General features: G+C 36.6%; 1 protein-coding gene across 2 annotated transcripts in view; it reads left to right on the top strand.

The window, feature by feature from the left end:
* Positions 1-26,785, top strand: part of ESRP2 (epithelial splicing regulatory protein 2) — a 203,438-nt gene that overhangs the window by 22,158 nt on the left and 154,495 nt on the right. For both annotated transcript variants that reach the window (XR_011143350.1, XM_068956449.1), the window contains exons 3-5: positions 7,076-7,208; positions 16,638-16,707; positions 19,575-19,711. The gene's annotated coding sequence lies outside the window, so the exon portion shown is untranslated. The remainder of the gene's footprint in view (positions 1-7,075; positions 7,209-16,637; positions 16,708-19,574; positions 19,712-26,785) is intronic.

Here is a 26,785-nt window from a genome sequence, read left to right as displayed (position 1 = left end):
TTAAGGTAGTTTAAGAGGATTAAGTGGAGTCAGTTTGAGCCATATACTTCTATTTATTAGTAACCTTTCCAGAAAGATTAAATTAACATAAAGAGAGTCCTCCTTTAGGAACTCTGTATGAACACCAAGTCCGTGTGAGGTCTGTTGCTGCAGAAAAGGAAAATTTTTAGTTGCGTTTTTGCTATTTAATGGAGGGTTGTGGAATGATGCAGCATGATAGTCGTTCCATTGATTATGTTATTCCATTGAGTGTTTTGTTTTGCCGTAATTCACACAGTGAATGGTGCTGGTGATGTCCTCCTTTTGCCAGGCAGTTCGTGTCCCACCACCTTGGACTCCTGTGTTCTTCAGTTCCCTTGACCTGTGTATTCTCCAGGAACGTTTTTTTGTCCGTGGCAATGGAAATGGCACCCAGCAGCTCAGTAGCACTAAGTCTCCAGGGCCGATGCTGTTTTGCAAAAGCTCAGAAGCACTGCTAGAATACAAGTTCCATGAGCATTCAGAGTTTACGTTTGGCTTTTTCATGGACAGGTAATAATTCATATCAGACAGACACGAACACTTTTAAAAAATCCTTTGCAAAAAGTAGAATCACTTTACTGTGCCAAACAACACCCCTATTTTGTAGACAAAATAACACTTTCCTTCATGCATTTAACTGTGTCATTTTCCTCCCTGCTTGTACGTACCTGGTCAAAATCTGTTGAAAAGTACATAGTTTCTTCTGCATATACTTTTATTTTCAAAATCGTCAGGTATATCGCTGTATATCACTTTCAGACACTTTTCTTCCTCATGTATTTTGTTCTCATTTTACGCCTCTTGCCTTCTCATCTTTTAAAATTAGAAATAGGTATTGTGTAAGTTAGGTAAGTATTTGATAGCTATTTCTATAAAGTTCTTAGTGTGCAAAGTGAGACAGATGTCTGTAAATGTTTTGCATTAATAACAAATCTTTAATATGTAGACTTCTAGAGAAGTATATTTTGTATTTACTCCATCACAAATTCAATTTTTTAAAGGTTTCAAAGCTAATTACATTTTTATTAAATATACTTCTGGTCTTTTCTAAATTAATTTCTTCTCTTTAAAGAGAACAGTAAATCTAGATGCTTATCTTCCGAAGTACAAACATTTACTTTAAATCTTATATACCTATGCTAAACTTGAAAAATAGGCCACAAACGGCTTTGTAGAGGACTCCTACTGGCCACTGCTATTCAAAGTGTTTTCACTGTCTGCAGGGTAGCATTGCATCTCGTATATCAGTGTTCTTAGGATGATTCAGAATTCCTGATCTCATAAGCCCTTTTAAAATAAACTCTGTATTTTTGTACTTCCTGATGGTATGCATGTACCGAAAGTGTTAGCGTTCATACGTTGGTTGGTTTGCAAGCCAAAAGTGGAATGATTTTAAATAGTCATTTGTGCCTATAGTTTTCATAGGAATGCTGATATTAATGTAGATGTCAGTCTTGGAAATTTAGCCAGGCAAATGGTATTGTTGGTCTAAGGTGTTGTTGAATAACCTCTTGGGATTTGTTTAATGGAAAGCTTGGAAAACCTCACTCTACTGCAGTACACAGGTACTAGGGTGTTATGAGTCAGGTCCGTTCTTGTGAAATTAGAAGGGGGGTGGGGCAAGGGAAGAGAGGAGGATTACTCCAAACAAATCTACAGTTACCCTAAAAAACATATACTAGCAAGTTTCTACAGTGCACTGATGAGTGTATGGCATTGCTTCACTGTGTTAATTGTTCCTACTTGTTAAATAATATTGAATTTATTGTTGGCATAAATGACCATAGTAATCCAGTTATGATTCTTTTTTATATTTTTCAGTTAAATACTTTTTTCATATTTGCAGTCTGGTTATAGGTAGTGTCAATACGTACTCTCAGAAATACTCTGGTACTTGGGGTGCCACGTTCACTAAACTAAGAGGAAAAAAGCAAAGAATGTCTAAGCGTATTTAGAGTCTGAATATCTCTGTGTGCCTTCTCATATGTCGAGATTATTGGTGTTTGTTGGAATATTGGCAACATCAGGTTATTACCACTGTCAGTAACTATGTGGTTTCTCTTTTGTAAGAAGTAGATTTCCTACATAGGAAAAATATTAAGCTTTCAGTGCCAAAAAGAAAAAAAGAGTTGATCTTTCTGTATCCTACCCTAAAGAGTATGCCTTGAAGAGCTGAGAAGTTAGCTTTAGTTCTTGACTGATTCATCTAGCTGAAGACTGAGCTGGATGCTCTGAATTAATTTATGCTGAAATCTGTGACTGCTTCCCAATAAAATTATTCAGAAGTGGAGATTTCATTACTTTACTGTTCTCTCCTCAGACTGCTGCTGATTAACCGGAGCTTTAAGATTTTCCTTCTGTGTCTGATGAAGCTATTTTTGCTTCTTCAAAGTAAAACCTGCTGAGATGGAGTGGCAAAGGCACTGATGATATAAATGGCACACTGTGTCAGCTCTTACCTCAATCAGCTTTAAATAAACATTTGTTTTAAATGGTGAAACAATTAATGTAAACACAGAGTATGAAATTCAGGTCTGGAATGAGCCCATGCCTGTCTACAGACTCCAGCTGGTTTATACCAGTGTTGAAGATGAACAGGATTATGGCTCTTTCGTAACTTGGAAGGTTTTCAAGTGAACCATCCTTTAGAGAGACATTGGTAGAAGATGATGTAACTGTAGGAAAAGGGATAAAATAGTAATGATATTTGTAAAGCAAAAGTTTGGAGTTGCGCGGGGACCGTTGCTGGTAGAAATAATTTCACTATGCTGACACCCGCTTCTTGGAAAGAGCGATAAAAGTGGATGGATGCTTCTAACACGTGGTTTTAGCTACTGTGAAGTGTAGGCAGCTCAATATGAGGGGAAATATTATGCTCTACACTCTATAGTGCATTCGGAGTTTCCTCAAGGTATTTTTTAGAAGAAGTATGATACTTGATCGCTTGCAGGGTAGTATTCTGGCCCTCTATAATAAATTGGACTTCATACACTTAGCACGCTCTTCTTAACACCTTAGATTGTTAAATTAAGCCATCTCTCATCTAAGTAGATAATTAAAAAGGCTTTTTTTAGTTTCCTCATTTGTCTGTGAACAATTTCAAAATTTCAACCAAGGAAAAAAAAAAAGTTAAGTATCCAGAAACAGAACCTTGAATTGAAAGTATTTAAACATTACTGACTTGGGTTGTGGATACTTCACTATTATTTAATGATTCTTACTTTACATAAATCAGCATTATATTTTAATATGGAATTTCAACCTGAACAGTCCTTCATCAAAAGAAAGATAGTGAACTTGAATGTTTTTCACTTCTATGCAATACACGAAGGTAGAGTTCTGCATTATTTTTGGAGGAGAGCCCTTAAACTCAGCCAGTCACAGCTAAGTGGTAGTATTGATTCTGTAGAAAACGCTAGCCAGAGCTGCGTCCACTAACTTTTCCAGTGTCTGAGCTGGTCTGTGTTTCAGATGTCTGCCAGGCCGTTTTGGGAAAAGAATTATTTCTATAGTAAGTCACAAAATAAGATTCTGTGGGGGGGAAAAAAATCAAAGAATACTCTGAAAAAATGCAGTACTCTATTACACTGGCTGTCTAGTTAGGCACCTTATTATTACTGCTGTTTTGGAAGTAGAAGCTCTAGTTGCTTCTCTTTCTTTAAGAGGTCATTGGTACATATAAAGCAGACCAGAAAAACGTGTGTAAAGGGTGCGGAGAGGATTTTTTTCCTTTGTGTCTGCCCTTGAGTTTTAATTTAGTGTTTAATATTTTAAAATACTAAAAAGGTATTGAGACCTATAAATGAAAGGAAGAAACTTCCAGATCAGCTCAGTAAATGTGGATTCTGGACTAGACAAAGCAGTGTTTTTAAAGAGAAGGTGTGCTACTTCTGCTAAAAGTAACATGAATAGCTCACATGTTGCAAGCCGTTCTTTGAAAAATCTTTGATTTCCTCAGACAGAAGAGTTTGGCTATGCGAGGCTTGAATTAAATGGAAAAATTGGGGATAGTCTTTTAAAACATAGGGTTTAATGTTTTTGCCCTTGTCTACCACTAAACTTTACAGTGTATAGTCAAACACATTCCACTACAGTCCCTCCCAGCAATCTTTTTTCTTTAGCTAAAACTGAACAATTTCTTCCCACTTCATTCGTGACGTATGCCTAGCCAGCTACGTCACAGTGAGAATTCTGTTGTTATTTCTTTGGTCTGTAGCAACTTGTACTAAAGGCAAGTGCACTTCTAAACAGTATGAATTTTTTTCCTCGAAAGAAGAAGTTCTCCTGAAGTCTCAATGAAAAGCCAAATCCAAATATTTGAAATAATAATAGGAAGATTCTAATTTATTGATTATACCAATAACAGTGAAAACTTAATTGAAAGAACAGCTTTTCATTTAATTTTTAAGAAGAGCTATATTCAGGATCCTTATCAAAATAGTACTATTACATTTTGCAAGGCTAGCCAAGTAAAACAAAGCATTTGTATGTGTCATACAAATATAATTGAATTTAAAATCAAGACTTTTAAAAATGAAAAATTGTTACGTATTCTCTATATCCAGGGACGCTGCTGTGTAAATTAAAGCTGCTGGGCTTGGATCCCATTTTGTACACAAGGCATTTACAAACAAGGCCTTGTACGTTCAAGGATGATTGGAATTAAAGAAAGAATATATTCATAACTGATTAATACTGAAGTAGCTTCCCACAGAAGTATTGTGTGTGTTGTTTTGCTTGATAGAATGTGCATGTACATTAGCTTTCTCTATACCGTATTATCTACTGCACATATGATATACGTTCACTGCCATACTTCTCTCTTATTCAGTGACTTTTTCCCTTCTCTCATTCAGTTTTATCTCTAGTCATGAAAGGTAATCTATATTTAATATAGTTCTATCCAGCCAGGGAAATAAAAACCTAAAAATATTTTTACTCTAGAATGTGCCTCCAGGCCTGTATTCCATTGCATTCTCCGTCAGAGCAAAGAAGGATGCGGTCAGGAGGAAATTGGCTAGTCTTTCGATCAGACAGAATATTACCTGAATCATTTTAAGAACTGATGCAGAAGGTTTTTTTTTTTTTTTTTCCCCCCCCTCAAACCAAATTTGCTTTACTGAACAAGGCAGCCTGCATTAAAATGTTGTTAATAAATAATATCCTGTCTCTCAAAACTCTCTCTTAATAGCTGCACATACATCCTAAGGGAGAGTGACTTGGAAATATTCCATATTAGTGTCTAAAAAGTTCTATTAAGTGCTCTGTGAGCTCTAGATATTCATTCATATAATATGAATGGGTGAGGGATCTATAGATTATTTATCTCCCATTGAACTGTGTGTTGAGAATTTAATGACCGCTGAGAGAAAGGCTTCCTCTCTGCACTCTGTTAGGATTATTGTAGGTGATACTGGATGCTCAGTTAAGCTGATAGACTGTTAGCTTCGTTACATCAGGCATCTTCATTTCATTATCTAGGAAGACTTCTGCATGTTGTCTGTCCTAGGGGCAACGTTTCTCACTGAGCTTTACGATATATAGAGAACAGAAATACGGATAGGAACTGTACAAAAGCGCCTGATACATCACTGCTGTAATCCTGATCAAGTTCTTTGTGAACATCTGTAGTAAAAGTTTTATTATTTGGTCAAAGAATGATGTGAGACAAATTCTAAGTATCTACATCTCCTACAACAAGTACTTACTCAGTGTTTATCAGGCTTTATCTTTAGTGATTCCCAAGTTCTATTGTTCATACCACGTAGCGGATTTCTCAGCAGAACTCTGGAAAATATTGACTAAATTGTTGAGGCAGCTGTGAGCAAACAGAAGGTCGTGTTTGACCTTGTAAACATGCATTTATACATGCAAAATATTATATAGGTGCAGTTACATTTGTGGTGTGGAAGAATGTCTATTCATATTTTCAAATGCAGGCTGATTGTGTAAATAGGTATCCTTGCAATCTTAATCTGTCTGTGCTAGCTTAATGGAAAAGGATCTTATCCAAGTACTCTGCTAGTTGCTTTCCACTAGAATGCCTATAACATTCCTTATTATATTTTACTATGTACCATAGGGGTGTTTTTGTTTATTCACTAAACGTATAAATGACTATAAATGGAAATAAATAGAGAAGAACTTGAAATGAGGAATAGCTTTTCATTGAATCTCACTGAAAATCTACATCTTGATGGATTGCTGTTTTTTAGAAATTTATTGTAGGTAAAATACAGAGGAACTGTGAAGAACAACTGGATTAGTTTAAGCTGTATAAACTTGAAATAACGTAATAATCTTACTTGGTGAAGTAAATGGGTTAACTTCCGGTTCTTCATGTCCTCTCCCCCATATCCAGAAGTCCTAGATATATATGCAAAATGTTACATTTTTATTTATAGCATAGGCCTATGGGAATCAAACACCCTCATCATGGAAGTGCAGTTTTCTGGATCAGTTTCCAGCTTTTGGCAGATTGATGCAGTAACACTACTGAAGTCACAGGAGATTGCTCCTGGTTGCTCTTGCATGCTTAGTGATAAATATTACGGTAACCAGAGCTCCTATGCTGCTAACATTGATAGGAGGATGAGTGAAGAAGGATAGCAGCTTGAAGTAAGGTACCAGTGGTATAAGAGCAGGAACTGTACTGTCGTAACAAGTCCTAAATAAAAGGCAAGCTGTTTTTCCAGGTCAAATGCATCTTGATACACGTCGGGCTGTTTCTGCTTGTTGTCGTGTTCCCTGCACACATGGTGCGAAACATAGTGAAATACAATGAAAATACAAAAACTGTCAAGAAAAATAGCAGCTGCATACAAAAGGCATCTATGATAAAGCAAACTTGTTTTTATGCAAAATCTGTCTGGATTTCTCACAGAACTGCATTTTTCCTGTATTCTCTGAACTGTCATGTGAAATAAGGCTTACCCTGGAGTTCTAATAACTTTTAAGAAAAGAGTTCAAGCAATCACTGTTCATAAAGCAACCTATGCATAAATACCATAAATTTGCTAAATGGTAGTTTGAATTTTTTTTATTTCCTGATCAGTTCCTCAAATCCAGGAGGCAGACATTACCATATCTCAGGATGATCTCTCTGGAGCTGTATATTTAATCTTACCAAAGACCAAGATTCTCTCACCTATTTTCTCTGAAATGAATAAGGAGACACGCAGCCCCATGTAAGTAGTTCAAAAATTGATTTTGGATTTTTTTAATTTTTTCCAAACGGTTGGAATTTTTTCCAAGTGGCTTTGAGTTCACTCACCATTGTACAATTTTATGGTTCATCAAAGCAATGATGACTACTATATTTACACAGATTACTTATCTTGAAATGTTGCAGGCTTTTCTTACATGTTTCAATTTTGCTCCATTTGGAGAAATGGCACTTTTCCTGCTGTTTTTATGCTGACAGCTGTAAATTATATGTGCATGCCTGGTTTACCACTGTAGCTAAGCAGAGTGCTAGGGAACTACAAGGAAACTGAACACACTACTTAATGTTTGGGATGTGAAAGCAATGCTTTTTTTTGATGATCTATCACAGTTCAAATTCTAATTGTACTGCTGTGCTTCATATCACTGTATGTTATCTCTTACCCAGTTTTCTTGTCTTTTTGCTACACGGTGCACTCTGATTAAGTTCAGCTTAGAAAACAGTATATTGTGTCACATTGTAGAAATATTAATGAAGATGAAGTATTTAGCAAGTGTACCATAACAAAGTGTTATGGGAGTCAAGCTGGCTGCTGAAATATGCCTAAAATATTCTTTGCTTATTATGGTCTATTTATTTCAGCTCTACTTGCTCAAAACACACATTTGTAAAAATAAAACAGCCAACACCACATTACTGATCACATTTCATTCCTGTTCCAACTCACAGCTCAATGCCTGGCCTGAGCAGATGAGCCAGGTTGTGGGCAAATGTGCCAGGGCCAGATAAACAGGAGTCATAGTCACAGTCGTTTCAAACTTTATGTAGCAAGCCACATTTGCACAGAACACGCTCAGTTCTCTTTCCACTGGGTTCTTTTCAAATAGATGAGAACTAGAATCTTGTTTTTCCTCTGAGATGGTTTTATATAAACCTGCTGGGAAGTGAATTATTACCAACTATAGCTAGTAGGACTGCAGCAGAATCTTTCCAGTCTGGCTGTTTGCCTAAAAAGGTTCAGAAAAGACAGGGTTATCACAGTTGCTTGGGATTTATTAGGAAGTTCTATGTGTATATGCGCTGTGGAGCACGTGTGCAGTACGTGCAACGTTTTGGAGAAACATTGCATTTACTATGCACCTGATGTACAGCTTAAATTACAATTACTGTATTTCTGAACAAATGTCTATTTCCTTATATAGTAAATCTAACATGCTTGGGAATGGACACGTATAACAAACCTATCTGGAATTATTGGACATAAGGTGACCTGTTCGGAGCTACTGTGTATGTGTAGCTGATCTGATCTAAATACAAAACATGTAGGATATGTATGTATTGTGTCAACTCTTCTTTATCCAGAATAACAGAAAGGAACTCCCAAGGAATTGGGAAAACCTCAGTAGTCAGAGGCATGCAGGGGTGTGCAACGTAAAAACTTATGGCATAGAATCTGCATATTACAATTCCTAGAATTTTTGGAGAAGTGAACAGTGAAAGAACTATACGCAAGACCCGTACGGCTCAGTGATTGCTAGGTGTTATCTGCCCAGCAATGTCTAATGTCATTACTGATATTCATGAATTATAATACCATCGACATTTTGTCTGTTATAATTTTCTGTGGTCACAGATGGGATGTCTAACCAGACGTTTCCAAGTATAATTTTATCTACAATTCAGTTTTCATAATACTTTGCATAAATGTCTATTTGTGGATGAAACACTGTTATAATTCATTACAGCATTTTTATCAGTTCTAGATTGGGGCAAACTGACGAACAGAGTGAACTGTCTTCCATATAGTATTGATGGCTTCTAAGAGATTTGCAGAACTAAATTGCGCAGACATATGTGAGAGGGAAATATAATCCTGTATACGCTTTGTATAATTCATGGTGTTGGACAAGGAAGGCTAAGCACAGAAAATGGTGCTTAATAGTTAGCCTGTAAACCTATTGATTTGAAGCAGCTTAATTTGAAAAAAAAAAAAAAAAAAAGCAATTGTCTGCTTGGCTAATAATCTACATTAAGCATTGCAGTTATCCTTATAAAGAATATGCTCATTAATATTTAAACTGCACATTAGCTGCATCTCTTACAAGAAGGTGATAATACTCCCCATAACTTTCATTAATTATAAGCAAATTGACATGAACTAGAATAACTGATTGGGAATAAATCTTTTATGGTTCCAGTCAAATCTTAGTAAAAGTAGTAAAGATAATTTTAATATAGAATAACAATTTCAATTTCTTAAGTTATGGTAGTTATTCCATATTAGTTCTAATTATGCAGTAAGAAAGAGCGCTCAACTCAGCAAGTTCTATGTGGGACAAAACTGAAGAAAAAGTAAATTATTAGGGTGGAAAGAGTTGTGTAGTATCTGTTCATATTTGATTTACTGTTCTTCAAATAATCTTAAAAATTGCGATAGCCAATTTAGAGAATTAACAGAAACTTGTTCTAAAAAGCAACGTTATTTTCTCATAATGCCAGAGAGTGCAGATTACAGTAGATTATGTATTTTGCTATTGTTTCGCATAACGCATGGCCCATTTTTGGGCAAAACTTCAGTATTGTAGACGAGACTCAGTACCTCTTGCTTCTTGTAATAAAAGATATGTGACACTTTTGATGCTGAACTCTATAAGCAACACTAATTTGGAGAAAACAGACTTACTCTCTCCAGTTACCCTTCAGGCTGACTATGAGTAACTGAAGTTCTCTGTGACTGGAAGTCTACAGTTCATGCAGACCAACCCGAGAGCCTTTACCTCAACAGCCAAAATAATTTTAACTAATTATTTCAAGGCCAAAAGATAGGAAGTGTTTGTAACTACCAAATGGCACCTTCTCAAAGAAAATTATGGGCTGTTCTCTTTGTTATAGCATAGGTAAAATCATACATTCTCCACAGTAAAGTGACTGATGTCCCAAGCAGAAAACTTAATACAGTTGTATACAGATTAATACTTTCTCTTTTGGGGGAGGGGGGGATGAGGATATGGCTATATGTTGTAATTTGTACTTAATTTGTGTGTTTGAATGATTTCAGCCGATTACTTACCTTTTTATTCAGCTGAGTTTGTTAGTGTAATTTAATTATTTATATTGCGTAACTAACATGCAAACCTAAAGTAATGATTATATGTCATTTTTCTTTTTAGTAAAATCATTTCAGGATTTCCAAGGATGGTTCCAGTACTTTATATAATCTCTCATGACTTAAATGAGTGGATTCAGAGAATACTCCTGGGCTCTGAAGAAGTCAAACTAAAAGCAATTTTACTAAGTGTTGTTTGATGCATTTGGAGGAGGTTAAATTATGTAGCTACGTTAAGTTTGGGTTATTTTCTGCTTAGGATATCATTACCTATAATAATATTTCAGAGAATTCATAGGTTTCCAAATGGCATGATGGAGAGTATAGCCTATAACTTTGCTTGAGAAAGCTCCCTTTGGTAGTTCCAAATGGTCTTTCGGCCTTGAGCCAATTATTTTGCCAGTTATTTTGGCTGTTGAGGTAAGCGTTCTAGGGTCAGGCTCAATTTGTAGGCTTGATATTCACCATAGCTTCAAACTCGCGTGTAAAAACCTCTCCAAAAACACTTCCACGTATGCAAATGATCCATGTTTTTCAGTGTGTTTTTCACCCGTGTTAGATTTTTCCATTTGCAGATCTTTTGGATGAAATCTTTATTTGGATTTAATCCATGTAATTTTATGCAGCTATAATTGAGGTGCCTAGATTAGGAGCCTTATCATTCTACGTGTTTATTATTTATAATAAAAAGGAGCAATAGAGGACAATTTGAGATCTTTGCACCTGAATGCTGATTTGTGTTTGTGCTAATAATCCTAAAATGTATAATGCATATTCAGAATGGAGTTTCTCTGAAAAAAACAAAACAAAAAAAACAAAACAGAAACATGGCTTTCTGGGAGGCTTTTTGTTTTCTTCAGATCGATTCATCTGCCTGTGGATGAGTTAACTGGAAGTAACAAAAGAAGATTTATTTCATTAACAGTCCCTAGTTTAAGCAAGGTTTTGCAGCATGAACTGCTGCAGTGATCTTTATCATGGATATTGTTACTAAGGAGGTGAGATGAGGAAAAACTGGTGTTTAGACCTTAGTTCCGATAGCAGACATCATCTGGACAGACGTAAGAGGACTATTTATTTCAAACAATGGATGCATATTCCCCCTTTATTTTTCTAGGTCAAATGATCAGTTTCATTTCTATGTACTGTGTTAACTTACCAAGAAAATAATACTTCCTCCCCTCCTCAAACCTTTAAAGTATTATCTTCAGGTGATCAAGATTCTTTACATCTAGACTGAACTTTGTGTTGTATTTAGATTCCAAGGTGGGTCTGCCTGCTTCTCTTTTGCATAGAATTAAGTATGCTTGTAAAAAAGAGTAACAACATAAATCTGCAGCAAAATAAATTACAGAAAAAGACCCGTGTAAAAAGTGATGCAAATGTTGAAAATACTGCTTAAAGTAAAAAATTCACCTGTTCCTACCCCAGCTGACTTCCAGTTGGAATGCATAGTATGTAAACAAATGATGAAGATCAGAGCAAAAAGAAAGCAGATGATGCTTCCTTTTATCCCAGTGAATAGTCAGTATTTAAGGATAACTTAGTACAGAAACCATTTATTTAAAACACTCTGGAATGTGAGTTCTTAGGCATATTGGAGTACTGTGTCCAATTCTGGGCTCCCCAGTACAAGAGAGACATGGCGCTACCGGAGAGAATGCAGCGAAGGGCTACAAAGAGATGATGAGGGGACTGGAGCATCTCTCCTATGAAGAAAGGCTGAGAGAGCTGGGCCTGTTGAGCCTGGAGAAGAGAAGACTGAGAGGCGATCTGATCAATGTGTACAGGTATGTGAAGGGAGGGTGTCAAGAGGATGGGGCCGGACTCTTCCCAGTGGTGCCCAGCCACAGGACAACAGGCAAATGGAATAGGTTGCCCAGAGGGGTTATGGAATTTTTCATCCCTGGAGATATTCAAAACTCACCTGGACGCAATCCTGTGCAATGCGCTCTAGCTGACCCTGCTTGAGCAGGGAGGTTGGACTAGATGATCTCCAGAGGTCCTTTGCAACCTCAACCGTTTTGTGATTCTGTGATTGATACGTTCAAGAACGACTGGAAGGAACATGGAAAAATGACTTACTGAGTCGAGGAATCCAAGGGGTGATTTCTAGTGTAGAAGTCTACACAGAAAATGTGCATTCCACATGAAATTGAGACCTCTGGAAGGTAATCAGAGTGTGCTTTTTTTTTAAAAAAAATTCTAGTTTTGAGTCCACAGAACTAAATGTTGCAATATGAGAAAGACGCTAACCAGGTTCCTGGTAGGAACCAGGAATGGTAGGTGGAATCTGGAACAAAAAAAAAAAGGTTCAGAATTAGTTCTGAACTAAGTAGCTGAAATGTGTCAAGCACCATAATCTCCCTAATCTGTAAGGAAGCATTTGGAGTGTAAATGGTGTTCTAACTTTGCTAACAGAATTAAGAATCCAAAATGTGCAGAAAAATGGGCATAACAACATGCGGGACTCTCAGAGCTAGCATAAACAGTGGTAAGCCGTTGTTGTTTTAACGGCTTACACGTATGCCAATGGCTAGCCTGCAGAAGAAGTTGCGTGACATGCAATAGATTACGTCATTTTGCAAGTTTGAACTGGCTAGCAATATGTGCAATGTACAGATGACACAGCAATGTTGGCAGTGGTTCTTTCATAGGAGAAAAAATAGGACAAATAGATATAATGCAGAATTAATGAGTAGGCTGTCAAGCTGAAAGTAAGTACAGTGTTTGTAGCTTTTACTTTAAACGCTGATGACCAGGTGCTATCAGAAACACCATTAATACTCTTAAAAGAAAGCAGAATTATCCTCAAGGAAGTACATGAGCAAGGTGTGTGGGTAGTTTCAAATGAGAAAAAATGAGAAATTAGAAATTTCAAATGAGAAAAAATAATTTATTAACAGGCATGCTTTTAAAAAAAAAAAAATCTAAAAAACCTACCACCTGTAATAATATTTGGGAAAAGAATGCTTGTTTTTTAGGATACATGACATACCCCAAGCAAAGTTCCCCTTACCATAAGATGGATTTTGTAAGAGCAGAGTAGTTTTTTACTTTGACAGTCCTAGGGTAAGGAAGGAAATGCACAGAATACGCTTAGTGATGGTGGTAGCGGAAGGAAGAAAAAAAGAACCTATATTTGCACACAGATTGAAAATATTAGATATATATGAAAAAGGGAAACACCTTCCCATAGCCAAAAAAAGAAAGAAAAAAAAAAAAAAGGTTATGGCAAAAGCAGTGTTGGGGGAGAGGTGTTTTTGTTTTGTTTGTTTACTTTTTTTAAACAAATCTGGGTGCCTTGGCAGACTTCTAATTTGTGAAAAGAAAAAGATAGAAAAGCAGAAACGTGCGCATGCATACTCAATGCTTTCTTTGGCGAAAAGAAATACTTCCGTAGTATACTTCTGTAGTTTATGATTGAAGTGTTTTGTAGGAAAGGTCATTAAAAAAATACAGCTGATATGGAGGGCTGTAAAGCTTTACATTTGTGGTATACTGATCAAGGGGAAAATGGTAAGAGTGACTGGAAAGAGTCGCAACTGCTGGATTAAATCTAAAGGAACAAAATTTATTTTCAGGTTAACAGAAATTTAAGAAAAAGTACATCAGTGTAAGATTGAGAATATATGAAATGTCTATCCCAACAGATAATATGTACAAAAATTTATTTTGGATCTTGTAGTAGTAGTAGAGCTAATATCAAAGATGAATGACTGTCATGAATGCTAAGAAGAACCACTTAACCTTATGCTTCAGTAGAAAAGAGTTACTGAACACGCTGCTCTGAATGCCTATCTTGAGGGGGAAAAAAAAAAAAAGGAGGGAATTTCAGATTTGTATTGTTTAAAATTGTTTTTGTTCTAGACTGCCATTCTCACTCTTCTGGCACAGACTTACCATAGAAGCATAGAGTAATTTAAGTTGAAAATCATCTAATCCAGCCCCCCTGTTCAGTGCAGAGACAACGTAGAGCAAATAGCTCAGAGCCTTGTCCAGTCAAGCTTTGAATATCTCCAAGGATTTAGATACCGTAATCTCTCTGGGCTCCTGTTCCAATGTTTGACTACCCTCGTGGTAAAAAATAAAAAATTCTCCTGTATGACTGAAATTTTCCATGTTCCAAGTTGGATCTGTTGCCTCTTGTCCTCCTATTGTGTGCACCTCCAGGCAGAGTCCGGTTCCATTTTCTCCATATCCTCCCAGTGGGTAGCAGAAGTCTCCCTGAGCCTTCTCTCCTTACAGCTGAACAAATCCAGTTTTCTCAGCCTCTCCTCACGTGTCATGTGCTTCAGCCCCCTGATCGTTTTGGTGATCGCCCATTGGACTTGCTTCAGTCTGTCATGTCTTTCCATATTGGGAAATAAAAAACTAGACACAGTGCTCCAGAAATGGCCTCATAAGTCATGAATAGAGGGGAGTAATCACTTCCTTCAACCTGCTGGCTTTGCTTTTCTAATACCACCCAGTGTGCAGTTGGCCATCTTTGCTGCAAGAACATACTGCTGACTCATGTTCAAATTACTGTCCACTAAGATTCCCGAGATCTTTACTGCAAAGCTGCTTTCTGTCCAATCATTCCACAGCCTATACTCATGTGTTTGCCTTTGTTGAACTTCACAAAGTTCCTGAAAACCCATTTCTTCTCTCTACTGAGATCCCTGTGAATAGTGGCCCTTGTGCATATCAGCATTCCCCCTAATTTGGTGGTGTTCAAATTGCATTTTCTCCCATCATCTGGGTCATTATTAAAGACTCTGAATGATTCTTGCCCCCGTATTGGCCTCAGAAGGATGCCACCAGTTGGACTTTACACTGCAGATCACAACCCTTCGAGCCCAATAGCCCAGCCAATTTTCCACCCTCACGGTCCACTTTACCAGTCCACACTTCACCAGTTTTGCTCTAAGGATACTATGAGAGTCTATGTGAAAGGCTGCGTTAAAGCCAAGGTTTACAATATCTATCTACTTCCACGCCCTACCCCACTGAACCAGTCATCTAATCCTATAAAGTTGTCAGGTTGGTGAAGCGATATTTGCCTTGGCAAATCCATATTGAGTGTTCCCAGTCATTCTTGTTCTTCATGCGCTTGGAAACGGCTTCCGCAAGGATTTGCTCCATAATTTTTCTGGGCGTTTAGCTTAGACTGACTGGCCTGTAGCTCCCCAGATCTTCCTCCTTGACATCAGGGATGATGTTTGCCTTTTTCAAGAACCCTTCCCCGTTGCCGTGACCTTTCAAAGACAGTACGGAGCGGGCCTGTATAGTTGGCAAAAGTAATGAACAGATAGATACCAACAGGACCTAAAGGTGTGGTGCACTTTCTAGATTGAGGCAGAACTCATGTCGGATACAAGACATGGAAGAAAATGTCAGTGCTAGGCAGTATGTGTATTTCCTGAAAAAAAGATTTTCCAGGAAATCTTTTCTTTCCTGGAAAAGATGGTATCCAAAAACACCGGGGATCCTCACGTGTTATAGTGTTCTGTGTGGGGGACCATTAAGTGCTTATTTTAGATGACAACAGTTTTCAAATTGATGCAGCCTAATTTTGGGTAGGGACTGGATGACCCCCGAATTTGGACAGCGGCCCTCTTATCTCACATTGTTTTCATTTATGATTTTATTCTCTGTTATATATCCATTTGTGTATTACATTCGAAATGAGTGTAAGTCTGAGCATATATGTAATAGCTGTAACCTCACAGAACCATAGTATTTTCATTTACTTTCATGCTTGTTAATCTGCTTAAAACACCAAGGTTGAAATATACAGTTGCACAGGGACCTGCGTTAATTGCAACCTTATACTCCTAATATCCAGCTGTACTTTCTAGAGAAAGCTCGTGTCATGGATAGCAGGATGGCAGCAGAACGTTTTTTTCAGTGCTGTCCAAATTTTATAAGCTGCAACGTAGAACCCAGTTTTTCTGCAGTGATCTGACTAGACAACATGAAGAAGCACTATGTGCTGCCATTTGTTTGTTTCTCTTTTGTATGAAAACATGATTCCTATAGGGAATTCTATTTCAACCCTAGGAATAAGGCCCGAGAACAGCTCTTCTTTCTGCCTGACCGTTCCCCTATGAATTGCTGTTGGTTAGGGGAGCTCATAGCGACAGGGCAAGAGGCAGCAGCTTTGTGCTTAAATGACAAGAGTCTGTGTCTGTGCTAACTGCAGCTGGCACCATTAACTACCTATCCATGGACTAAAATAAAAACAATTATCACTGCATGCATTAAAATGACGAAATCCACTCTGTTTCTATAGTAACATGAGTGACAACTTATATTGTGACCTTAAGAAGGTAGAATGTGACCTTTTTTATTTTTTTGCAGTTATACAAGGAGCAGCAATTCCCAGAGAAAATAACGTTTAAGATGATGCACGTAATTGACAAAAATAAAGGTAAGATGTGCTTTGCTGGAAACAAATGCACTATGTAAACTCAAGCTGGAACGTTGATTTTAAGAATTCTGGTACGTAGAGACTTGACCTAGTTTATTGTTGTTTGAAGCAGATTCTTTTTTTCTTTTTGCTGGTTGTTACAAATAATCTTTTAAGTAGAAGCGTTAAAAAAGACAAGAGAGGAAATAAAGCAAGGGCTCTAGCAAGTCAAAACTTTTAAATTGTTTTGCGTGTCTGGTCTGACTTGAAGTACCATAGGAAAACACAATCCTATATTTTGAGCTTTTGTCTTCAGGAGCATGTTGAGTGTCATCATAACCTCCTAGCTCTTACACTGGTGAAACTCTATAAGAGATTACTTGATGGATATATTTATTATACTGTGGAATTTGTAGGCCTATCGAAGCTAGCGGTAATCTCACTTTTTTATTTGTTAGTAGCAGAAAAGCTGTAGCAACATATGTTGAACAATCCCACCTGGAATTTGGACGTATAATATATGTCTTTATTGATACTAACGCACACTATAGTATAGATAGAGCAAGCGAACTGAGTGCCCGAGTTCTTTAGACTGATTTAAGTGTTCTGTTTGAATATCACCTTATTTCCAAATGACCCCCCTGTACAAAAGATACAGCTTGTTTAACTGTGTAGTCATTTAGTAACAGACATAACTCCTGAAAGATTGAATAATACACAACCTTCCGCCTCCCCACACGCTTGTCTTGCTGCAAATCTCTTTCCTCTGTGTGTGCTGCATAAAGAGTGCTGCTATGAGGAACTCTGGAGTTAAGATAATCTCTGCTAAGAATAAGGGATTATGGAAGGCCTCTTCAAGTCACCTGAGCCTCAGGAGCATGGCAAAAATCATATTGGAGTTTCCTTGCTTGTGGCTGAGGTGATCAAATGAAAACAAGAACTTAGCTATTAACTCCATACTACAATACCCTATTCCGTCACATGATGTTCTGCCTTTACATGTAGCAATTAATGATTACCTTGAGGTCATAGGATTTTTTTTTTTCTTAAGGTTAGCGATCGTAACTGACTGTAATTCCTGGGACCTCTATGAACATGTCTTTTCGTAAAAAATTTTAATCTACAGCTTTTCATTTTTTACATTTTCAAAGCATATTTCACTGCTTTAGATAACAAAATATGAGCAGTCTGGCAGTGTTTTAACATCCCTTTCTAAGCCAAAACTCAGAATGCTGATTCAATTGCCTTTTTTTTTTTTAAAATGTATAGATGTTTTAAGCTATTTGATAGTATGCATGCCAAATTTAGAAACAGTACATTTAGTCCTTTTTGTACCTATAGTTATGATAATAAACACAGGCATTCTACTTAGAAAACTGCAAACAACTTCATTTTAGGCCTCTAAGCAAGCATTTTGTTAAGTCTGAAACATTCAAGTAATATTATCTCCGTTTCTAGAAGGCTTCATCAGAGCTTATCCAAAAAGTTTAGTAAGAGTAAAAAACCTGAATATTTCTAGTATCTGTATTTGTGCATTGAATATATCATCAGTTGTGTCAAAATAAGTATTGTAATTTATGAACCAGATCATATACCACATATGAATTTATGCTCATATACCACATATGAGTTTAGGTTATGTGACTGTCAGCAGAGCAAGAAGGGAAACTATTTATATAGAACAGAAAGAACAGAGAAGACTGGTTTCGTTCATTTAAAAGAGCAATACTTTAATCCATCTAACACAGCTCCTCTTCTGAAGCAAAAATGGACTAAAGAACTCACTTTAAGGGACAAGAATGGTACTTCAGTTTGTGACTTGATGAGATCTGTTGGTCAGAAAAATGGAGAAGTCTAGTTGCACAACCTGTACATTCTTCATTCTAGTTTGATAATTCTCATACATGTTCTGTACTCCTGATTCATCTCCAGCAGGGAACTATCAAGGAAGATGTTCAAGACAGTTTTTGTGGACTCGAGAGAAATAAGAGTATAGGTAGCTTATGCTATTCCTAGGATGATGCCATGACAGAATTATGTTTCTATACTTTTTGGTTATTTTATATATTATAGCTTGCTTGATTGTAGAAAATGTTTAGAATTGTTCATTTCTATTTCCCTTTTTTTTGTAATTAGAAAAGCTGGTATATCCTACTCAAACCATGTATTATTTCCCACTTATTTTGGCGTTTGACCTGTTGTTGAGTTGGCGGCCTAATGAAAAAGGTGCATAGGGCCAAAAGGAGAGTTTTGTGAATGAGGAGTTAGTGTTTCAATTGGCATACAAGTATTATATATGTCTTCCAAATTCCAATTAAATTGTAATTAGCAAATTTAAATTCAGCAAATAATGCAATGTGTCCTTAAAAGGATTTATCAGATTAAATACAGTTAAACTGCACACTCATGAATGCACATTGCTTTTTAAGCCAGATATTTTTCTACTGTAAAACACTGAAGGATCATACTGATGGTCAGCCAGTAGATTCTGTTCCCACACACAACCATGCATCAATAAAATATTACTGTAGAGACATTTATTACTTTACAGTAACAAACGGTGTATTGTAATAGGCAGTAAACTGAGGAAGAGGAGCCACAGTAAGGACAGGTAATTACTGAGTTTTAAGAAGGCACAATTAACAGCTAGAGATGCCTGAATGTAGTGAGCACTTACCTACGAGATAAACTTTATGTTTTCAGTGACAGTTTTCTATTTTGTAAGCATCTTTTAGATCTTTCAGTCTACTTTATGTAAAAGCAACATTTTAGTGAAATGTATATTGTCATATTAACCAGTTTTATACAGGAAAATGAAATGTAATTTGAAGTGCAAATTCTGCAGATCTGTTATCTCATACATGCAAAACTATGTTTTATGTTTGCAGAATTGGGACCTAGTCTGTTGTTCCTAATCTGGTCAGAGATTGAGTATGACAAAGGGGAGCTGTAAACTATGAATGCAATTCACCAAAGGAGCAGTTTATGTCTACTACTGAAAACATTCTCTCAGCCTCCACTTCTGGTAAGTTGCTTACTCTTTCATCTTGTTAGTATATCTCTTCTTTGGGCAAAGTGAGGCTCTAACAGAAAACCGAGACCCACCAGCTTCCGGTGAAGTACCAAATGCCAAGTTCATGACTCAGAGATCTACAAAATAGTATTACCAAACCCATAGGAGGAAAACTATAAAGACACAGTGGTGACACTTCAATTGTACAAGGTTTGTAGGAAGAAATAACTTCTATGAGACAAGGAAATATATATGGCTGGAAAAAAGACAAGCTTTGGGGGGGCACACTCCCTCAGATCTGAAGCAGAAGCAGGCAGTAAACAGTTGTTCTGAGTTTACCTAAACATGTTAATTAGTTAGATAAATTTCAAGGAAAAGGTAGATAACACCTGTGGACCAGAGGGACTGCTGTAAGGAAAGAGGTTAAAGGGGGACAGAGCATATACTTAAGCAGGCAGCTGTGAATCTGGGGGATTAGCAGGAGGTGCATCATAGGGAAGATCATAAAGGGCTATAGAACAACCATCTGTATTGAGTCTGTGCAACATGAAAGCTGACCTGTCTTGGGTTTGGGGTTTTTTCCCCCAAGTGTATCAGCTCATCTAATTAGATACCTTTTCCCTCTCATAAAATAGTTTTTCCTTAATCCTTACATTGTCGCAGCTACAATATTACCTGTAATAAATATTCCATGGCTTTTTCCACATTATTAGATATGCAAATGTATGCCATCTTTTAGTCGCTGATCCTTCTTCAAAAGGAAACACGAATGAAAAAATTGATCTGCACTTCTGTTCATGAAAAGACCTCAAGGAGATCTTTTCAGTGTGGAAAATCATAGGGGGAATCAGGATCCTTCTCAAACCAGATGTATGCTTGGAAATGAAAATGAAAGAAATAAAAATAAAATGAATGAATCCCAGCTCATTGTATTCTGCTGTACATGATCATCTAAGAATAATATGCATAACATTTGCAATTCTTTTTCCTTTGTCATCCCACCTAAAGAATTCTGATCAAGATCCTGAATTTTAAGATTTGCCTTGAATTCCCATCAGTATCCCTACTTAACCTCTCCTGCCACAAAGATCCATAAATAGTTCTGCCTTTTGGCATGGAACTATGCAGGAGAGAGTCTATAATGACTGCCTTCAGTGAGGAGCAAGTACAGTGAAATTTCAGTAAATAAAGTGAAAGATTGTGGTCCTAGTTTCCAAAAGTGTAGGAGGGAAAGGCTATGGGCAAGACAGCTGTGCCAACTTCTAAAATCTGCATAGAAGAGTAGAGATTTACAGCCTCCTTTGTGTCCTAGTTAATCATTACTTAATGGATGCTGGATATTATGGCTTTCTATATAACTGGAAGTTTACGTTCTGTGATTTTTAGAGATACAACTCTCAAATAAAGCCCAGGGTGGCTGAAAGCTATTGGCTAAATGGAACCTATTTCTAAATATTCCTGATACCTTTGTTAATCCATAATCTTGCCTTCTGTTCTTTGAATTATACAGACCAATAAAAAACAGAAAGATTTTTGAATGTATGTAATAAGAATTAGTAATCTGATTTTTACCCTTACCCCACCGTTTCTTGAACATCGTTTAATTAATTTGCTACAAAAACATGATGTCACATTACTCGCATATGAATATGAATGTAAGTCATGTGTCTTCATGGCATATGGTGTTCAGTTATGCCTGGTATAGTTGACATAAGTCTAAGCAAATTCTCTTTCTGGTAGTAGATATTTGAATTTATTCATTCGCATATTGCTGAGGATGAGATGACATTGGGCATTTATGGCAATTACAGAGACATCTCTTTTCTTGAGCAAATGGCTCCTTTTCGCTTAACCCTTCTAAGAGAGGTACTAGGAAATTTATCGCTATTCAGACTGAAAGTCCCAAATCTCTGTTATTGCTAATTAACTCAATTTGCAATAAACTGGAATCTAATCTGACTTATTTTCTCTGGTGTTTTTCACTAGTTTTTTAGTTCTAGAGGTACTGGTCCATCAATTTATGACCTCTCAAAGAAAGGCATACTTTATAATATCTCGCTGTTCTGCTGTTGTTGTTTGCTGTTCTATAGTAAGGAGCTCGCTGTCATGATTTTTTTGAAGAAGATATTGGCTATTCAGTCTACTTATTGTAGTCCTAAGTGCACCTTCAATTTCTAGTTTGTTACTAGGCCAGTATTCAGTGTGTGAGTATCCAGTGTCCTGCATAGAGAGAGTCTTGCATAGTTTTTTTAATCCCAGATTCTTGGTTATAGTAAGCAACACTGGTCCCAGAATTGATCTACTAGCTTGTCATGCTGCAAAAAATCTGGATAACAAAGCTTTCCAAAAATGGAAATCATTTCTCTAATGTTGCCATAGTAATGTCATTCAGCAAATTCCTGAGTGAAACGTTTTAACCTAATGTGAATAACTTAATTAGGAAAAGAGCACTTAAAAGTTCTAGATCTACATGTTCTACTTTCCTAGACACCCGTAATAACAATGTACTTTAACTTTGATATGTTTTAGGATAAGGAATGAGAACAAATAATTCTTCAGTTGAGAGACTGTAATATGTTTTAAATATATAGTCTGCAATGAGTGAAAAAATGGAGAACGCTGTACAGTTAAGTCGTAACACACTGAAAGCAAATCCTCAGTTATTTCATAGCTGCATGTACTTGAGTGGTAATAAGTTTCTGCTCCTAGCTTCGTTTCTTCAATAAGAGACAAATTCAGGTAGAGTAGATGACTGTGAGTTAAAATTAACACAGCATTTTTCAGCGTAGGATTGGTAGGAAGCTTGAACCATGAGTTTTAGATGTTTTGATTCTAGACAAAGTCTTTGGGATCGTGGCATCCTTTGAATATTATATAGCAAAAGGCTCTCCAGGAATTCTTTTTCTTCGTATTCCTGTATGCGGGAACTTCTGATTGTACTTCAGGTGTGGGGTACAGGCCCATGTCCAACTCATTTGTGTTCTCTGATGATTCTAATCATTTTTGCATTAACCCGTTTATAGCATACATAGTGCTTTATAACTGAGTTGAGGAAAGGTGGTTTTCCTCTAAAGGGCAAAGGATGTACACTGTGTATCCCAGTACCAATTGTTTGTCTAATGTTCATGCATATGCCTGCTGAAAATGTATTCACCTATGGTCTCCTTTTTGGTGCTGTATCATTTTAAAATGAAGATTTGAATTTGTTGTGCAATGCATGAAAAAGACGTTAGGCTTAAGCAGCAAAGTTTTTGGATTTTAGGGTTTATTCACTGAAAAGTATTCTGTCTACTACTGTGAACACACTCCTTATCCAATCATATAAATTTTCTTCTTTTCTTTCTCCTCGTTAAACAGCTTTACACTGTGATCAAAATTCCAGCTTTAGCTTTATGTTGATTTATACGGTTGGAAGGTTAAAGAGAAATACACCTTTTAAAATAAAAGACAAAAATCAATATTGTCAGGTTAAATCCAGAGAATCAGATCTTTAGCTACTCAGTATTTATTTAGGGTGCAGAGCTAATGAGTGCACCAACTTGCTTACCTCAAATCTCTATTTTTGTTTTGGTAAACCTGAAAGGCTTTTGTTGCTGCAAATAGATAGTATTGCAATACTGTGGTTGCACCAAGAGATCAGATTACAACTTGCTCAGAGTGGTGCAAGTTTTTTACAACTATGTTTCTAAAAGAAAACATGTTTTTCAAACAGTTGCTCTCCGAACTGCATTAAGGAGCATATTTCAGAAGAGCTTACCTTGTATTCATACCCTGAAATTAAACAATAATTTCCACAAAAACAATAATTTAAATAATGATATTTTAAAAACACATAAAATGATTGGAACTTGCTGGTTGATCAGCATTTTAGGAAACTTAGCTACTTCCTTTTCTAGCCTGAATGGAAACTGCTGACTTCTTTGAAAAAATCTCACCCTATAATCTTATACTGTGATTGCTAACAGAAGGCTGAAAATCTGGACTTGAAATGGTAAAGTACAAAGCATATGATTTTAGTGATGTTTACAAAGAGTGGTTTCTTAACTGGTCATGCCTGAGTTTGATGTTTTGGGGTTTTTTTTGTTTTGCTATTTAAGGTTTGCACGGAAGGTTGTGCCTAGATACTACAGTGACCTTAGAACAGTTAGTTATGCTCAAAGTCTTAACTGCTGTCCGTATAGTCAGGAGTATGGAGACAGGAGTATGTCATTAGTCCAGGGCTATGTCCGAATCTTTTTGTCTCCTTAGAGATTTCCTGCTTGACAATACTGTCACAATGATATACCTTAAACATGATTGCTACCTGGAATAACCCAAGTAAACTGGAGCCTTCCCAAAATGATTTATAATTGTCAGCTTACGTAGTCATATGTATCTGGCTTCTGACTCCCTTAAGTTTAGGTATAAATCTCCCTAATTCTTCTTCTATTATTTGTATTTGATTTCTTATAAATGATGGTAGGACATAAAGCTAAGATTGAAACTTAATTTCTATATAAAGAATTAAAAAACACCTTTATGCCATGACAACACAATAATGAGCATTGCTCTTTCATTAATAATTTTTTAACAAAAGCTACCCATCAAGAAGATTACCAGTCTTCAAAATTCAGTTTTGTCCCTTGGGTTCCAGAAAAAAATAGCATACACTAAACTGTGTGAACAAGGGTGAAATTATGTTGGAAACTGAACCCCATTGATGGGCAGTTCATGCCAGCATCTTTTTTTTTTTTTTAAAAAGGAACTCAAGTGATTATGCTGATTATAGTCACAGCAGTATGACAGGAGAGAGGTTATCTTTAGATGACATTATCCCAGCTACTATTTTCTCATTTCAGAGTCCCAACACATTTTAATAAGGGATTGTTTTATTTTAAAGACAGAGGAAACTTCTACAGAAAGGATAATGTAAATCAGCATGTATGTATTGGGGAAAAAAAAAAGCCTATATTTTTGGTTTGCCACAAAGTTGTTTGCAATGCAAAACAGCCTGTAATTTGAACATACAGATACAAGGCTGATTATTGTGTTTGAGAGGAAGCTATTTTTGACAATTTGACCTCCTTCCTTCAGTTTTAGCCACATTATCTTTGTGGAGCCTACCTCTTTGTAAGGTGCCATTGCTACCAAAATAGCTATGGTTAGTATGTTGGTTGCCTAACTGTGCTTAGAACACCGTGTTTTTTATTGCCCATGTCAGTGGAGAAAAACATATTATATGGGTAAAGAGTCTTATTGTAGGCTAGGTATATGCCCAGAGACAAGCAAAATCATGGTAAGAACATCATTTAACTGTAACTGTTAAACCACAGTTATTTTTGTAAAGCAAATGGAACTTGATGTTAAACTATTCTTTTCCAGTCTTGTTTATAACATGCAAATTGAAATTGAATTGAAATGTTAAACAGTGAGATTTATTACACCAAGATGGTCTGGTCTTACCAGCGTAGGAGATTAAGCTGTGGAATAGACTTCTGAAGAAAATGGGTGATGTGACATTAACAGAGTTAAATTCAGAGTTAGTTCAAGGTAACGGTTAGGTGTAAAGAAATGAAAGCATAACGAGGCATTTGAAGGCAGCCGTGGCAACAATATAACTTCTGTGTCTGCAGCTACATTGCCATTTAAAACTTTTTAGTTTTGGTCTCAATTTAGGCAAAATTGAGTTCTAAAAACTTATTTCTGTCTTCTAGAAAAAATGACTGTTTTTTCCTCATCTCTCCCAACTCTCATCTCCTGGCCTTTATATGAGGGCATCTATAAGCATTGTTTTCCACTAACTGAATTGTGTCCCTACAAGTTCTTGCTTTAGCTCCCGTTATGAAAGGAGATACTCTCTTTTATTCTTTGGGGTGGGCTTACAAGAAGTACGTGCTGTTTCTTACTCAGTGATTATTTTGCATTTTCTTTCAGTTCTAGGATTTAAGGGTCAGACATCAGTGTAGCTTAAGAATACTCTGCCTACTAGATCCTTACTTAAATATTTCCAAGCTGTTACAGTGGGGATGAAATACAGCTCTAATTTAAAGGTTCTTGTGGAACCGGGCATAACAATTGTAATACCTAAGTGAGTGATAGTTGTCTATTTCCAGAGCTAAAAATACACGTAGTAGTTGCCTTGTGAATAGAATGCACTGGTTGCCTAGAAAGCTCCAAACCTTGAACAGTAAAGCTCTCACCATAGGAACCGTAGTGATTTCAAAAGGTTACCGTTCAAAATTACGTTTGCAGCACACAGCCACGACATCTAGAGTACAACTACACAAATAAATTTGCATTATTTGGGCAGCGATCTCAGCTCTTTTGTGGAGAAAGGAACTAAAGAATAAAAAAGAACAGTAACTTAAGGAGTTTCCATCACTTGATAATTGGGCAGAAAGAATCACTGTGCATTTATTATGGTACGTGGCTGGTGCATTTAACTGGTATGTCTAATCATAACATTTGTTTATACAGATAGATGTTTAAATACCTAAATTGTGTCCTGTACTGCAGATTTAGTAGTACAGTATCCAGAAGTAAGAATTGTGTGATGGACAAAATACAGCAAAGTGCCTGTATGTCTGAGGTAGGTGTTAGTGGGTTTATAGTCCATGAGTTCTGAGTTTTGAAAAGATACCAGTGTCTTGTTCATTGGACTGATGTTTCAGTTCTGCATAGCGATCGTTCAGCAGTACCGTTGTCTCTCTTCTTTATCTGCATTGTTCAGTATGGCAGTCTTGTCTGTAGGAAGCTTGAAACTGGTTAAAGGCTACTCGTGCAAAAGTGAAAACTATAATTAAAAAAAATCTTTAAACCAGAGTTCATGACTGTCTTTATACTCATTTTTTGCTGTATTTGTGATATCCAACTGTGCTGCCAAGTACTATGTGGAAGTTAGTGAATGAAGATTGTCTGATAGGATGAAGGTTCGTATTTATTTTCTGCGCAAGTTGGTGCTTTGATAACTGGATATCGCACACAAAGATATATAGGAATTGTACTAACCTTTGTATTTTGAGGAGAAAGTCTTGTAAAATCAGAAAACTAAAACCAGGCCATGTGAGATATGTTATTATAAATGACTCCAGTAAAGTAAAATCCCTC

This window comes from Struthio camelus, chromosome 10 (genome assembly GCF_040807025.1).
Source record: "Struthio camelus isolate bStrCam1 chromosome 10, bStrCam1.hap1, whole genome shotgun sequence".
Taxonomy (NCBI): domain Eukaryota; kingdom Metazoa; phylum Chordata; class Aves; order Struthioniformes; family Struthionidae; genus Struthio; species Struthio camelus.
The sequence above is the reverse complement of the archived record's forward strand: the minus strand, read 5'-3'. Positions and strand labels throughout refer to the sequence as shown.